This window comes from Tamandua tetradactyla, chromosome 15, assembly GCF_023851605.1.
Source record: "Tamandua tetradactyla isolate mTamTet1 chromosome 15, mTamTet1.pri, whole genome shotgun sequence".
Taxonomy (NCBI): Eukaryota; Metazoa; Chordata; class Mammalia; order Pilosa; family Myrmecophagidae; genus Tamandua; species Tamandua tetradactyla.
This window is the reverse complement of record NC_135341.1, coordinates 34,369,610-34,384,604: the sequence shown is the minus strand read 5'-3', so window position 1 is coordinate 34,384,604 and position 14,995 is coordinate 34,369,610. Positions and strand designations below refer to the sequence as shown.

The following is a 14,995-nucleotide window of genomic DNA, read 5'->3' as shown; positions in this document are numbered from 1 at the left end:
ATATCAGTATAATGATTCAGCAGTCAGTACTCATTTGTTAAATCCTAACCTCTCTGTTAGAACTCCTCCTTCTCCTTTGATCTTTCTCCCAATCTTTAGGTATATCTGGATTATGCCCATTCCAACTTTTTTCACATTGCAAAGGGGTGTTGACAGTATGGGATGGGGATGGAACTGGTTGATGTTCTTGGAGACTGGCACCTCTAGGTTTCAGGACATAGCCAACCTAGGAAACTTCTGCAGAGTTTAGGCTTCTGAAAAGTAAAACTAGTGCATACAACTTTTATCATATCTCAGATAGAGCCCTGGTGGTTCTTTAGGGTTAACAAGAATGATGTTAGTTGGGGTTTGGCAAACCTTGGCAATTAATATGGAGGTGAAGCCTCTAAAGTTGCTTCTTGACTCCATTTGAACTCTCTTAGCCTCTGAAACCTTGTTACATTTCTTTTCCCCCTTTTGGTCAGGAAGGCATTGTCGATCCCATGGTGCTAGGTTTAGGCTCATCCCTGGGAGTCGTGTCCCATGTTGCCAAGAAGGTTCACAGCCCTGGAAGTCATTTCCTATATAGAGGAGAGAGTAATGATTTTACTTGCAGAGTTGGGCTTAGAGAGGGAGAGGCCACATCTGAGCAACAAAAGAGGTTATCTGGAATTAGCTCTCATGCATAATTATAGGTAGGCTTAGCTTTTCTGTTACAGAAATAAGTTTAATAAGAGTAAGGTCAAGGACTTGGCCTATTGACATGGGAGTCCCTAGTGTTTGAGACAGGTTTGAAGGGTTTCCCAGATGGGAAAACTTAACAGCTCCATATTTTTTTTTCTTTTGATTTAACTTTTTTTTTTTATGTTTTTGATTTTGATCATTCCATTCTACATATATAATGAGTAGTTCACTATATCATCACATAATTGCATATTCATCATCTTGATGATTTCTTGGAACATTTGCATCTCTTCAGAAAAAGAAATAAAACAAAAACAGAAAAAAAATTTATACATACCATACACCTTACCCCTCCCTTTCATTAATCATTAGCATTTCAAACTAAATTTAACATTCATTCCCCGTATTATTTATTTTTATTCCATATGTTCTACTCGTCTGTTGACAAGGTAGATAAAAGGAGCATCAGACACAAGGTTTTCATAATCACACAGTCACATTGTGAAAGCTATATCATTATACAATCATCTTCAAGAAACATGGCTACTGGAACCCAGCTCTACATTTTCAGGCAGTTCCCTCCAGCCTCTCTATTACATCTTGAATAAAAGGTGATATCTACTTAATGCGTAAGAATAACCTCCAGGATAACCTCTCAACTCTGTTTGGAATCTCTCAGCCACTGACATTTTGTCTCATTTCACTCTTCCCCCCCTTTTTGTTGAGAAGGTTTTCTCAATCCCTTCATGCTGAGTCGCAGCTCATTCTAGGATTTCTGTCCCACATTGCCAGGAAGGTCCACACCCCTGGGAGTCACATGTAGAGAGGGGTAGGGTGGTGAGACTGCTCGTTGTGTTGGCTGGAGAGAAGGGCACATCTGAGCAACAAAACAGGTTCTCTTGGTGGTGACTCTTAGGCCTAATTTTAAGTAGGCTTGACCTATCCTTTGTGGGGTTAAGTTTCATATGAACAAACCCCAAGACTGGGGACTCAGCCTACAGATATGTCTGTCCACACTGCTTGTGAGAATATCAAAAATTCAACTTGGGAAAGTTGAATTTTCCCCTGTTCTCACCATTTCCCGAAGGGGACTTTGCAAGTACTTTTTTATTTACTGTTTAAATCACTCTGGGATTTATCGGGGCATCACTCTGGACAAACCAACAAAATCTCATATCCTACTCAAGGTTCCATGTGTTCATGGTGTTCAGTTAACCTGTCTACATAAGTTATATTAGGAAATGCACTAATAAAAATATAAATTTTGTACCAAATAAACATTTTTTGCTTAAGTCTCACACATAGTTTGAAATTTTAAAATATTAATTACTATCTATTTTCAGCACCCTGCAGTAATGACATTCCTTTGTTCTTCCTCATGCAAGAACATTTTTAAAATTTGTACCTTTAGTCACTATCATTATACACTAGGCATTCCTAGATTATACCTTCTCAATCTTTATTGTCTGTCTTTCTTTTGATTTCATTTGGGCCCTCAGCCCTCCTCTCTCTACCATTCTCACTTTCAGCTTCATTCAGTGTTTTAACATAATTGTATTACAGTTAGGTAGTATTGTGCTGTCCATTTCTGAGTTTTTACATTCAGTTCTATTGTACAATTTGTATCCCTTCAGCACCAGTTACCCAATATCTTATCCTATTTCTATCTCCTGATGGTCTCTGTTACCAACAAAATTCTCCAAGTTTATTCACTAATGTCAGTTCATCTCAGTGAGACCATACAGTATTTGTCCTTTTGTTTCTAGCTAATCTCATTCAGCATAATGTCCTCAAGGTCCATCCATGTTGTTTCATGCTTCCTAAATTTATTCTGTCTTATGGCTGCATAATATTCCATCATATGTATATACCACAGTTTGTTTAGCCAGTCATCTGTTGATGGACATTTTGGCTGTTTCCATCTCTTGGCAATTGTAAATAATGCTGCTATAAACATTGATGTGCAAATGTCTGTTTGTGTCCTTGCCCCCATGTCCTCTGAGTAGATACCTAGCAATGGTATTACCGGGTCCTATGGCAATTCTATATTTAGCTTTTTGAGGAACCGCCAAACTGCCTTCCACAGCGTTGTACCATTTGACATTCCCACCAACAGTGGATAAGTGTGCCTCTTTCTCCACATCCTCTCCAGCACTTGTCATTTTCTGTTTTATTGATAATGGCCATCCTGGTGGGTGTGAGATGTTATCTCATTGTGGTTTTGATTTGCATTTCCCTAATAGCCAGGGAAGTTCAGCATCTCTTCATGTGCCATTTGGCCATTTGTATTTCCTCTTCTGAGAAGTGTCTGTTCAAGTCTTTTGCCCATTTTGTAATTGGGTTGGCTGTCTTTTTGTTGTTGAGTTGAACAATCTCTTTATAAATTCTGGATAAACGACCTTTATCTGCTGTGTCGTTTCCAAATATTGTTTCCCATTGTGTAGGCTGTTTTTTTTACTTTCTTGATGAAGTTCTTTGATGTGCAAAAGTGTTTAATTTTAAGGAGTTCCCATTTATTTATTTATTCAAATGCTCTTGCTTTGGGTGTAAGGTCTAGAAAACTGCCTCTAATATAAGATTTTAAGATATTTCCCTACATTTTCTTCTAACAGTTTTATGGTCTTAGATCTAATGTTTAGGTCTTTAATCCATTTTGAGTTAACTTTTGAATAGGGTGTGAGGTATGGGTCCTCTTTCATTCTTTTGCATATGGATATCCAGTTCTCTAGGCACCATTTATTGAAGAGACTGTTCTGTGCCAGGTGAGTTGGCTTGACTGCCTTATCAAAGATCAGTTGTCCATAGATGAGAGGGTCTATATCTGAACACTCTATTTGATTCCATTGGTCAGTATATCTATCTTTATGCCAGTACCATGCTGTTTGATCGCTGTAGCTTCATAATATGCCTTAAAGTCAGGTAGCGTGAGACCTCCCACTTCATTTTTTTTCCTCAGGATACTTTTAGCTATTCGGGGCACCCTGCCCTTCCAGATAAATTTGGTTATTTATTTTTCTATTTCTAAAAAGTAAGTTTCTGGGATTTTAATTGGTATTGCATTGAATCTGTGAATCAATTTAGATAGAATTGACATCTTAACTTTATTTAGTCTTCCTATCCATGAACACGGTATGCCCTGGCATCTATTTAGGTCTTCCGTGATTTTTTTTTAGCAGTTTCTTGTACTTTTCTTTGTATAGTCTTTTGTCTCTTCAGTTAAATTTATTCCTAAATATTTTATTGTTTGGTTGTGATTATAAATGGAATTCTTTTCTTGAATTCCCCCTCAGATTGTTCATTACTATTGTATAGAAACTCTACAGATTTTTGAGTGTTGATCTTGTAACCTGCTACTTTACTGTACTCAGTTATTAGCTCTAGTAGTTTTGTTGTGGATTTTTCCGGGTTTTCGACGTATAGTATCATATCGTCTGCAAACAGTGATAGTTTTACTTCTTCCTCTCCAATTTCGATGCCTTGTATTTCTTTTTCTTGTCTAATTGCTCTGGCTAGAACCTCCAACACGATGTTGAGTAACAGTGGTGATAGTGGACATCTTTGTCTTGTTCCTGATCTTAGGGGGAAAGTTTTCAATTTTTCCCCATTGAGGATGATATTAGCTGTGGGTTTTTCATATATTCCCTCTATCATTTTAAGGAAGTTCCCTTGTATTCCTATCCTTATGACAAGATGTTGAATCTTGTCAAATGCCTTCTCTGCGTCAATTGAGATGATCATGTGATTTTTCTGCTTTGATTTGTTGATATGGTGTATTACCTTAATTGATTTTCTTATGTTGAACCATCCTTGCATACCTGGAATTAATCCTACTTGGTCATGATGTATAATTCTTTTAATGTGTTGCTGGATTTGGTTTGCTAGAATTTTGTTGAGGATTTTTGCATCTATTCATTAGAGAGATTGGTCTTTAGTTTTCTTTTCTTAAAATTGTCTGGCTTTGGTATGAGAGTGATGTTGGCTTCGTAGAATGAGTTAGGTAGCTTTCCCTCCTCTTCAGTTTTTTTGAAGAGTTTGAGCAGGATTGGTACTAATTCTTTCTGGAATGTTTGGTAGAAGCCATCTGGTCCTGGACTTTTCTATTTAGGGAGCTTTTTAATGACTGATTCAATTTCTTTACTTGTGATCGGTGGTTTGTTGAGTTTGTCTGTTTCTTCTCGAGTCAAAGTTGGTTTTTTATGCCTTTCTAGAAAGTTGTCCATTTCATCTACATTGTCTAGTTTATTAGCATAAAGTTGTTCATAGTATCCTCTCATTACCTCCTTTATTTTTGTGGGGTCAGTGGTTATGTCTCCTCTTCCATTTCTGATCTTATTTATTTGCATACCCTCTCTTCTTTTTGTCAGTCTTGCTAAGGGTTCATCAGTCATATTGATTTTCTCATAGAACCAGCTTCTTGTTTTGTTGGTTTTCTCAGTTGTTTTCATGTTCATTTATTTCGGCTCTAATCTTCATTATTTCTTTCCTTTTGCTTGCTTTGGGGTTAATTTGCTGTTCTTTCTCTAGTTCTTCCATGTGGACAGTTAATTCCTCAATTTTTACCCTTTCTTCTTTCTTGATATAGGCATTTAGGGGAATAAATTTCCCTCTTAGCACTGCCTTTGCTGCGTCTCATGAGTTTTGATATGTTGTGTTTTCATTTTCCTTTGCCTCAAGATATTTACTGATTTCTCTTGTAATTTCTTCCTTGAACCACTGGTTGTTTAAGAGTGTGTTGTTGAGCCTCCACATGTTTATAAATTTCCTGACACTCTGCCTGTTATTGATTTCCAACTTTATTCCTTTATGATCTGAGAAAGTGTTTGTTTGATTTCAGTCTTTTTAAATTTATTGAGACTTGCTTTGTGACCCAGCATAGGTCTATCCTTGAGAATGATCCATGAGCACTTGAGAAAAAGGTGTATCCTGCTGTTGTGGGGTGTAATGTTCTTTAAATGTCTGTTAAGTCCTGCTCATTTATTGTATTATTCAAATTCTCTGTTTCTTTATTGATCCTCTGTCTAGATGTTCTGTCCATTGACGAGAGTGGTGAATTGAAGTCTCCAACTATTATAGTAGATGTGTCTATTTTCTGTTTCCCTTTTCAGTGTTTTCAGAGTTTGCTGCATGTATTTTGGAGCATTCTGGCTCGGTGCATAAATATTTATGATTGTTATGTCTTCTTGCTGAATTGTTCCTTTTATTAATACATAGTGTCCTTCTTTGTCTCTTTTAACTGTTTTATATTTGAAGTCTAATTTGTTGTATATTAGCTACTCCTGCGCTTTTCTGATTGTTATTTGCATGAAATATCATTTCCCAACCTTTCACTTTCAACTGATGTTTATCCTTGTGTCTAAGATGTATTTTCTATAAACAGCATATAGATGGGTCCTGTTTTTTAATCCATTCTGCCAGTCTATGTTTTTAACTTGGGAGTTTAATCCATTAACATTTAGTGTTATTACTGTATGGGTAGTACTTTCTTCTACCATTTTGCCTTGTGAATTTTATATGTCATATCTAATTTTCCTTCTTTTTACCTTTACTGATAGTCTTCATTTCTACACTTTATTCTACACCTCTCTCTTCTGTCTTTTCATATTTGTCTCTGGTGCTCCCTTTAGTATTTTTTGCAGAGCTGGTCTCTAGGTCACAAATTCTCTCAGTGATTTTTTTGTCTGAAAATGTTTTAATTTCCCCCTCATTTTTGAAGGACAGTTTTGCTGGATATAGAATTCTTGGTTGGCAGTTTTTCTCTTTTAGTAATTTTAATATATCATCCCACTATCTTCTCACCTCCATGGTTTCTGCTGAGAAATCTATGCGTAGCCTTATTGGGCTTCCCTTGTATGTGAGGGATTGCTTTTCTCTTGCTGCTTTCAAAATTCTCTCTTTTTCTTTGACCTCTTGCATTCTGATTAGTAAGTGTCTTGGAGTATGTCTATTTGGATCTGTTCTTTTAGGGGTATGCTGTACTTCTTGGATCTGTAAGTTTTTGTCTTTCATAAGAGTTGGAAATTTTTCAGTGATAATTTCCTCCATTAGTTTTTCTCCTCCTTTTCCCTTCTCCGATCTTTCTGGGACACCCACAACACGTGTATTTATGCGCTTCATATTATCGTTCAATTCCCTGAGTCCCTGCACCTATTTTTCCAATTTTTTCCCTATGTTTTCTTTTGCTTGTCAGATTTCAGATGTTCCATCCTCCAGTTCACTAATCCTGTCTTCTGCCTCTTGAAATCTGACATTGTAGGTTTCCATTGTTTTTTTTCATCTCTTCTGCTGTGCCTTTCATTCCCATAAGTTCTGTGATTTGTTTTTTCAAACTTTCGATTTCTTCTTTTTGCTCATTCCTTGCCTTCTTTATATCCTCCCTCAATTCATTGATTTGATTTTTGATGAGGTTCTCCATGGTCTGTTTGTATATTCTGAATTAATCATTTCAACTCCTGTATCTCATTTGAATTGTTAGTTTGTTCCTTTGACTGGGCCATTTCTTCAACTTTCCTAGTGTGATTTATTTTTTGCAGGCATCTAGGCATTTAATTACCCTAATTAGTTTATTCTGGAGATTGTTTTCACTTCTTTTACCTAGGGTTTTCTTGCTGGATGAATTTGTTATGTCTGTTCTTTCACATTCTGGACCTCCAGCTTAGGTTTTGTTTAACAGAGGAGAATTTTTCAAGTTCTTGTTTCTTGTTCTGCCTGTATGGTGCCTTCCCCCCCCACACACACACTCTTAGGAGGGTCTGCTTAGATATTATAGACCCCAGCCGGATTTTCCCAGACCAAACTGGCCTCCTGTCAGAAGGAAAGAGTCACCTGTGTCGGTTTTCCATGATGATGAGACCCAGCAGGTTGAAAGAATTTCCTATGAAGTCTCTGGACTCTGTTTTTCTTATCCTGCCCAGTATGTGACACTCGTCTGCCTGCTGGTTCCACCAGCATAAGATGATGTGGTACCTTTAACTTTGGTAGATTCTCCCTGCTGGGGGCATGGTGGAGACAGAGGAGAAGGTTGTAGGCTGGTTTTAATGGCTTCAAATTACCAAGCCCTGGTGTCTGAATTCCTAAAGGGACGGATTCCACCTGAGTTGGGCTTCACCCCTCCCCTGGGGAAGACGCAGTCTCCAGACAAGCCCTCAAACAAACTTGTCTCTGCCTATGCCTGGCGCAGCTGCATCCTGGGAAGTCCTGCTGCTGTATCCAAAGGCAGTCAAGCCTTTGTAGAAACACAGCCACAAAAACCTCCGTTTCTTTTTTTTTTCTTTTCTGTCTTCCTTGCCCCCTTGGCACTGGGGCAAAAATGAGCGACCTCAGCTTTATCCAGGTTCACCTGAGCTGGAAGCCTATTTTTAGTTGTCATTATTTGTTAATTAATTCCAAATTGACGTTTGGTTGCACTCAGCCCCTGCTGCTATTGAAGTCTCCCTCCTTTCCCTTCTGGGAAGCAGCCTGTCTGGGAGGGGTGCCGGCCGCCACGGCTTGGGGAAGTCACAAATCTGGGTGGGCTCACAGCCCGTCCAGCTAGTCCACAGTGGAGTACACTGTGTGTCCGGTCACTGACGTGGCCCCAGGAACTGTTCTGTACTGTTCCTGGTTATTTAGTAGCTGTTCTGGAGGACTAACTGAATCATGCACTAAGCTGCCATCTTGGCCGAGTCCCGGGTCCATCTTTTTTATCCAGTCCCTCAAGGGACCTTGCTGAACCTTTTGAGTTATCTTCCCAACATACTCTGGGATGTATCCGGATATTACATTCAGCTGTACAGAATTACAAGCCCTTGAACCCTTTCTGGGTTCCATGTATTTGGGTTGTTTAAATGAACCATGCAAACATACTCAGTTAGATTGTGTGCTACAGAAACTCTAGGTTTGGGACAAAATAAAAGTCTCTTTCTTTGTCTCACACAGTAGATAAAGTTCTAAAATACAGACACTGTGTTCCTTTACCCTGTATTCTGATTTACCTTAGTCCCAACCAAATTGGCTTCATTCTTATCTCTAATTTAAGCCCAATCTCTTTTTTGGTTTCTTTAACAGTTGTATATAGCAATGCTGAGTTTCAGAGCTGAAGAACTCCAACTCTGTGTCTTAGGTATCACATAAGTATCCAAAGTGCCAGGGAAATACCAGGTTGTACACATATAACCCAGCATCTCGGAATCTAGAAATAACAGTTAAATCTCAGGAATAAATGTGACTACTGTAAGAGCTTACAATTTAGGCCCAAATTTTCTTGTAATTATTTTCTAAAGAAAACCATACAATATTAGTTCTTTCATTTCTGGCTTATTTTATACCACATAATAGCCCCACAGTTCATTTACCTTGTTGCATGGCTCACAACTTCATTCCTTTCTGTAGGTGCACAATATTCTACCATATATATATATATATATACCATAGTTTGCCTTTCTGCTTCTAAGTTATTGTACCCTTTAGTCACCTTCATCCATTGGGCATCATGTCCAAAATAAACAATCCATGCTGCAAAGTTTCCTTACTTACTTGTACTATCATCATCAGTCTCAATTTCAGACAATTTTCATTGCTCCAGAGAGAAAAATAGCAGCTAAATACACCCCCACCAAAGACAAAATCCAAAATTCCCCTTAGCTCTTGTCCCTCCTCCCCCTCCCCAATTATTTACCCGTTGTATTGCTTTTACTGGTAATGTCTTCCTATGAACTATAGGCCATAGCATGCAGTTAGTTTTTCCCCTATACTCTCCTATTATCGACTCTTTGTATTAGATTCATACCTGTGAATTGGTTCCTGCAAGAACTTATTTAAATTTGTAGTGTTAATCGGTGAGATACATGGCTCTATACAACCCCTTTCAATCAGATTCACCTTCAGTATGGCAGTATTACATATAAACCCACTAATGAACTACCATCGCTTCTATCCATTCCCATACATTTAGGTTCAATTTCACCAGGTAAGCATTCACATATCTCTAGCTTCTGTGTATCTCTATGTCCCCATATTCTATATTATAAGCCTCTGAGTTTACCTTTGCCAAGTATATATTAGCAAAACCATACGTTATTTATACTTTTGTGTCTGACTTATTTCACTTAGCATTATGTCCTCATGGTTTATGCGTGTTTTCACAGGGTTTGAGGCTACATTTCGTCTTAATGCTGCCTAATATTCCATCATATGTATAATACACATTTTGTTTATTCACTCGTCTGTTGATGAACATTTGTTTCCATCTTTTGGCAATTGTGAATAATGCTGCTGTGAACATCAGTGTCCAAATGTCTGCTCATTTCACTGCTTTCAACTCTTCTGCGTATACACCGAGTAGTGGTATTACCTGGTTGTAGGGCAACTTGATATTTTGTTTTCTGAGGAACCACCAATCTGTCTTTCACAGTTGCTGTTCCATTATACATTCCGACTGGCAGTGAATAAGTGTTCCAATTTCTCCATATCCTCTCCAAGATCTGTACTTTCCTGTTTGTTTAATAGTAACCACTCTTATAGGTGTGAGATGATAAATCATTGTGGTTTTGATTTGCATTTCTCTTATCTAATGGAGAAGAACATCTGTTCATGTGGTTTTTAGCTATTTGTATTTGTTCTTTAGAGTAATTTCTGTTCATATCTTTTGCCTATTTTATAATTGTAGTGTTTGTTGTTGAGTTCTGTGATTTCGTTATATATATATTGGATCTCAAACCCTTATCCAATATGTGGTTTCCAAATATTTTCTCCCATTGAGTTAGCTACCTCTGCCTTTTTGACAAAGTACTTTGAGGCACAAGAAGCATTAAATTTTGAGGAATTCCCGTTTATCTTTTTTTTTTCTTTCATTGCTTGTGCTTTGTGTGTAAAGTTTAAGAAGCTACCTTCTATTACTGGGTCTTGGAGATAGTTCACTATATTTTCTTCTAAGAGTTTTATGGTACTGGCTCTTTTATTTAGATCTCTGACCTCCTTTCAATTAATTTTTGTATAGGGTATAAGGTAAGGGTCCTCTTTCATTCTTTTGGCTGTTGATAACCATTTCTCTCATGCCCATTTTTTGAAAAAACTATTCTGTCACAATTCAGTGGATTTCGGGGGCCTTGTTGATGATCAGTTGACCATAGATTTGGTAGTCTTTTTTTGTATTCTTATTTTAATTCCATTATTCAGTTGGTCTGTCTTAGTTCCAGTGGCATGCTGTTTTGGTCACTGTGGCTTTATAAGAAGCTTTAAAATCTGGAAGTGTTTGTCCCCCTACTTTCTTCTTCTTTTTAAAATATTTTTGGCTATTCAAGGTCTCTTTCCCTTCCAAGCAAATTTGGTAACTAGCTTTTCCGTGTCTTCCAAGTTGGTTGGAATTTTGATTGGTATTGTGTTGAATGGTAGATCAAGTTGGGTAGAATTCACATCTTAACAGCATTTAATCTTCCTATCAAAGAGCACAGAATGTCTTTCCACCTACTTAGATCTGCTGTGCTTTCTTTTAAAGAAAACTTTTATGTAGTTTTCTGTGTACAATCCTTGGTTAAGTTATTCCTAAATACTTGATTATTTTAGTTGCTATTTTGAATTGAATTTTTGCCTTAATTGTCTCCTCAATTAGGTCTTTACTTCTGTATAGAAACATTACTGATTTTTGTGCATTAGTCTTGTATCCTGTCATTTTGCTGAATGTGTTTACTATTTCAATTAGCTTTGTCGTAGGTTTCTTGGGATTTTTTCAAGTATAGGGTCATGTCATCTGCAAATAATAAAAGTTTTACTACTTCCTTTCCAATTTGGATCCCTTTTCTTTCTTTTTCTTGCCTGATTGCTCTAGCAGGAACTTCTAGCATGGTGTTGAATAATAGTGGTGATGGTGGGCATCCTTGTTTTGTTCTCTATCTTAGAAGGAATGCTTTCAGTCTCTGACTATTAAATATGATGCTGGCTGTGGGTTTTGATATATGCCCTTCATCATGTTGAAGAAGTTTCCTTTGATTCTTACCTTTTGGAATGCTTTTATCAGAAAAAGGTGTTGAATTTTTTTTAATGCTTTTTCTGCATCAATCGAGATGATCATGTGATTTTTCCCTTTTGATTTGTTAATGTGTTGTATTACATTGATTTATTTTCTTGTGTTGAAACACCCTTGCATTCCTGATATAAACCCCACTTAGTCGTAGTGTATAATTCTTTTAATGTGTTGTTTGATTTGATTCGCAAGTGTTTTGTTGAGAATTTTTGCATCTATTCTTCAGGGAGATTGGACTGTAGTTTTCCTTTCTTGTAGCCTCTTTATCTGGTTTTGGTATTAGAGTGATGTTAGCATCATAAAATGAGTTAATGTTCCTTTTTCCTCAGTTTCCTGGAAGAGTTTGAGCAAGATTGGTGTTAGTTCTTTTTGAAATGTTTGGCAAATTCCCCGGAAAGCTGTCTGACCATGGTCTTTTCTTTGTAGGAAGACTTTTGGTGACTGATTGAATCTCTTTACTTGTTATTTGTTTGTTGAGATCTTCTGTTTCTTCTCAAGTTAGTTAGTAGGTTGTTCATACTTTTCTAGGAATCTTTCCATTTCATGTAAGTTGTCTAGTTTGTTGGCATATAATTGATCATAGTATCCTCTTGTGATTTTAAAAATTTTTTGGTGTCCATGTGTTGTAGTTTGCTAGCTGCTGAAATGCAATATATGAGAAACAGAATGGCTTTTAAAAAGAGGAATTTAATAAGTTGCTAGTTTACAGTTCTAAGGCCAAGAAAATGTCCCAATTAAAACAAAAATGTCCAATCTGAGGCATCCTGGAAAAGATGTTGGTTCAGGAAGGCCGATGAAGTTAAGGATTTCTCTCTCAAGTGGAAGGGCACATGGTGAGCACAGTCAGAGTTTCTCTCTCATCTGAAAGGACACATGGCGAACACAGCGTCATCTGCTGGCTTCTTCTCTCCTGGTTTCTGGTTTCATGAAACTCCCCGGTAGGCATTTTCCTTCTTCATCCCCAAAGGTCGCTGGCTTGTGGACTTTCTGCTTCGTTGTGCTGCAGCATTCTCTGCTCGCTCCAAATCTCTTTCATTCTCCAAAATGTTTCCTCTTTTATAGGACTCCAGAAACTTATCAAGATCCGCCCAAATGGGTAGAGACATATCATCACCTAATCCAGCTTAACAACCACTCTTGATTAAATCACATCTCCAGGGGGATGATCTGATTACAATTTCAAACATACAGTATTGAATAGGGATTATTCTGCCTTTATGAAATGGGATTTAGGTTAAAACATGGCTTTTCTGGGGGACATACATCCTTTCAAACCAGCACACCATGGTAACAACCCCTGGCATTTCTCATTTTGTTTATTTGCATCCTCTGTTTTTTTCTTTGTCATCCTAGCCAGGGGTCCATCAATTTTATTGATTTTCTCAAAGAACCAACTTCTGATTTTATTAATCCTTTCACTGTGGCCTGCCCATCCCTCCCTTACTTTTTTTTTTTTTTTTTTTTTTTTTTTTTTTTTTTTAAGAGAGAGGGAGGAAGGGAAGGAAAGACAGAGAGAACGAAGGAAGGATGGAAGGAAGGAAGGGAGGAAGAAAGGGAAACATCTTTAAACATTTTCTTGTTTTATTATATTTTGTTTGTTTGTTTGTTTTTTACATGGGCTGGGGCCGGGAATCGAACCGAGGTCCTCCGGCATGGCAGGCAAGCACTCTTGCCCGCTGAGCCACCGCGGCCCGCCCCTTACTTTTTTTTTGGTTTTTTTTTTTTCACATGGGCAGACACCAGGAATCGAACCCAGGTCTCTGGCATGGCAGGCGAGAACTCTGCCTGCTGAGCTATCGTGGCCTGCCCCCTCCCTTACTTTTGAAGGACAACTTTTCTGGATAAAGAATTCATGGCTGGCAGTCTTTCTCTTTCAGAATCTTAAATATAGCTTGCCTTCTTATCTTCATGGTGCCTGTTGTATAGTCTGAACGTAGTCTTATGTGGTTTCCCTTGTATGTGGTGAATCATTTTTCTCTTGCTACTTTCAGGACTTTGTTTCTTCTCAGTATTTGAGAGACTGATTAATATGTGTCTTGAAGTAGGCCTGTTTGGATTTATTCTATTTGGGGTTGGTTGGGCTACTTTGATTTGCATATTTATGTCTTTTGTAAGTTTTCCCCCATTATCTCATCAGCTCATCTTCCTAGCCCTTTACTCTTTTCTTCTCCTACTGAAACTCGATAATTCTTACACATTTGTGCGCTTTGTGTTGTCCACCATTTCCCTGAGATCCAATTCAAATTTTTCTATCTTTTTTGCCATTTGTTCTTATGTGTGCTGAGATTCTGTTATCCTGTTCTCTAGTTTGCTTATTCTTTCTTCTGCCTCTTCACATCTGCTGTTGTGTGTCTCTACAGTATTTTCAATTTGGCCTACAGTATCTTTCATCTCTGGGGAATCCACTATTTTTCTATGTATTCTTTCAAATTCTTCTACTGTCTTCTTGATATCCTTTATGTTATTAGCCATGCTGTTGAATTTATTTAGGGGATTTGTGTGAACGTCTTTGCTTAGTTCCAAATTCTGTGTCTCCTCTGCTGTTTTGATTTGTTTATTTTGCTGGGCCACGATAATCTGCATCTTCATGTGCTTTTGATTTTCTATCGGCTCCAGGGCATTTGATTATCTTGATAAGATTATTTATAAAGTTGATTTCCCTCGCTTGTCTAAGATTTTGTATTTCCTTGGGTTTGTATTTTGAAGATCTCCTTTTGTTCTTGGTTTTTCGGTAATTCCCTGCTAAACCAAGGCCTACATTCAATTAGGTGAACTCTAATTGAAGATTTGTTGAGAATTAGGCAGATAGGCAGGTTGCCAAACTGCACTTCCTTTGTCTTCCCATCAGAGGGCTCTCTTGAGTCTCTTTTTACCCTCACACCCACATCTCCCTGACTGCATCAGTGGGCTGAGCATGGATAGAGACCAGCTGCAGTTCCAACAGAGGCCATTGGTCTTGGTGCACACAGAAAACCGCACACCCGGGACTGGGGTGAGCAGTGTACACCTTGGTGGAGAATCTACCTGTGGACCCTTTGGGTCTGGTGGTCACCAGGCTACCATTTGGGATGACCTTGGACCGTGGGCCTGATTATTTCCACTGCCCCTGCCCTCAGTCAACCTGGAAAAGCCTGGCAGCACTACTCCACTTGGCTCACTTTGTTTGCTGTGCCTCTCTGCTCTTGTATGCCTGAGGGCTCTGGCCCGCTCCTCTCTGTGCATACATATCTGAAGTTTCCTGGCTGTGCCTTTCTGTCAGTGAATGCCTGAGGGCTCTCGGCTGCACCTCTCTACCTGGTCAGTCCTAAGAGTTCTGGGCCTCTGTGGGGAAAGGGA

General features: G+C 38.2%; 1 protein-coding gene across 15 annotated transcripts in view; it reads left to right on the top strand.

Moving 5' to 3' along the window:
• The window catches only part of RAD54L2 (RAD54 like 2), a 244,199-nt gene that overhangs the window by 204,152 nt on the left and 25,052 nt on the right, over nt 1-14,995 (top strand). The gene's annotated exons all lie outside the window — the stretch shown is intronic.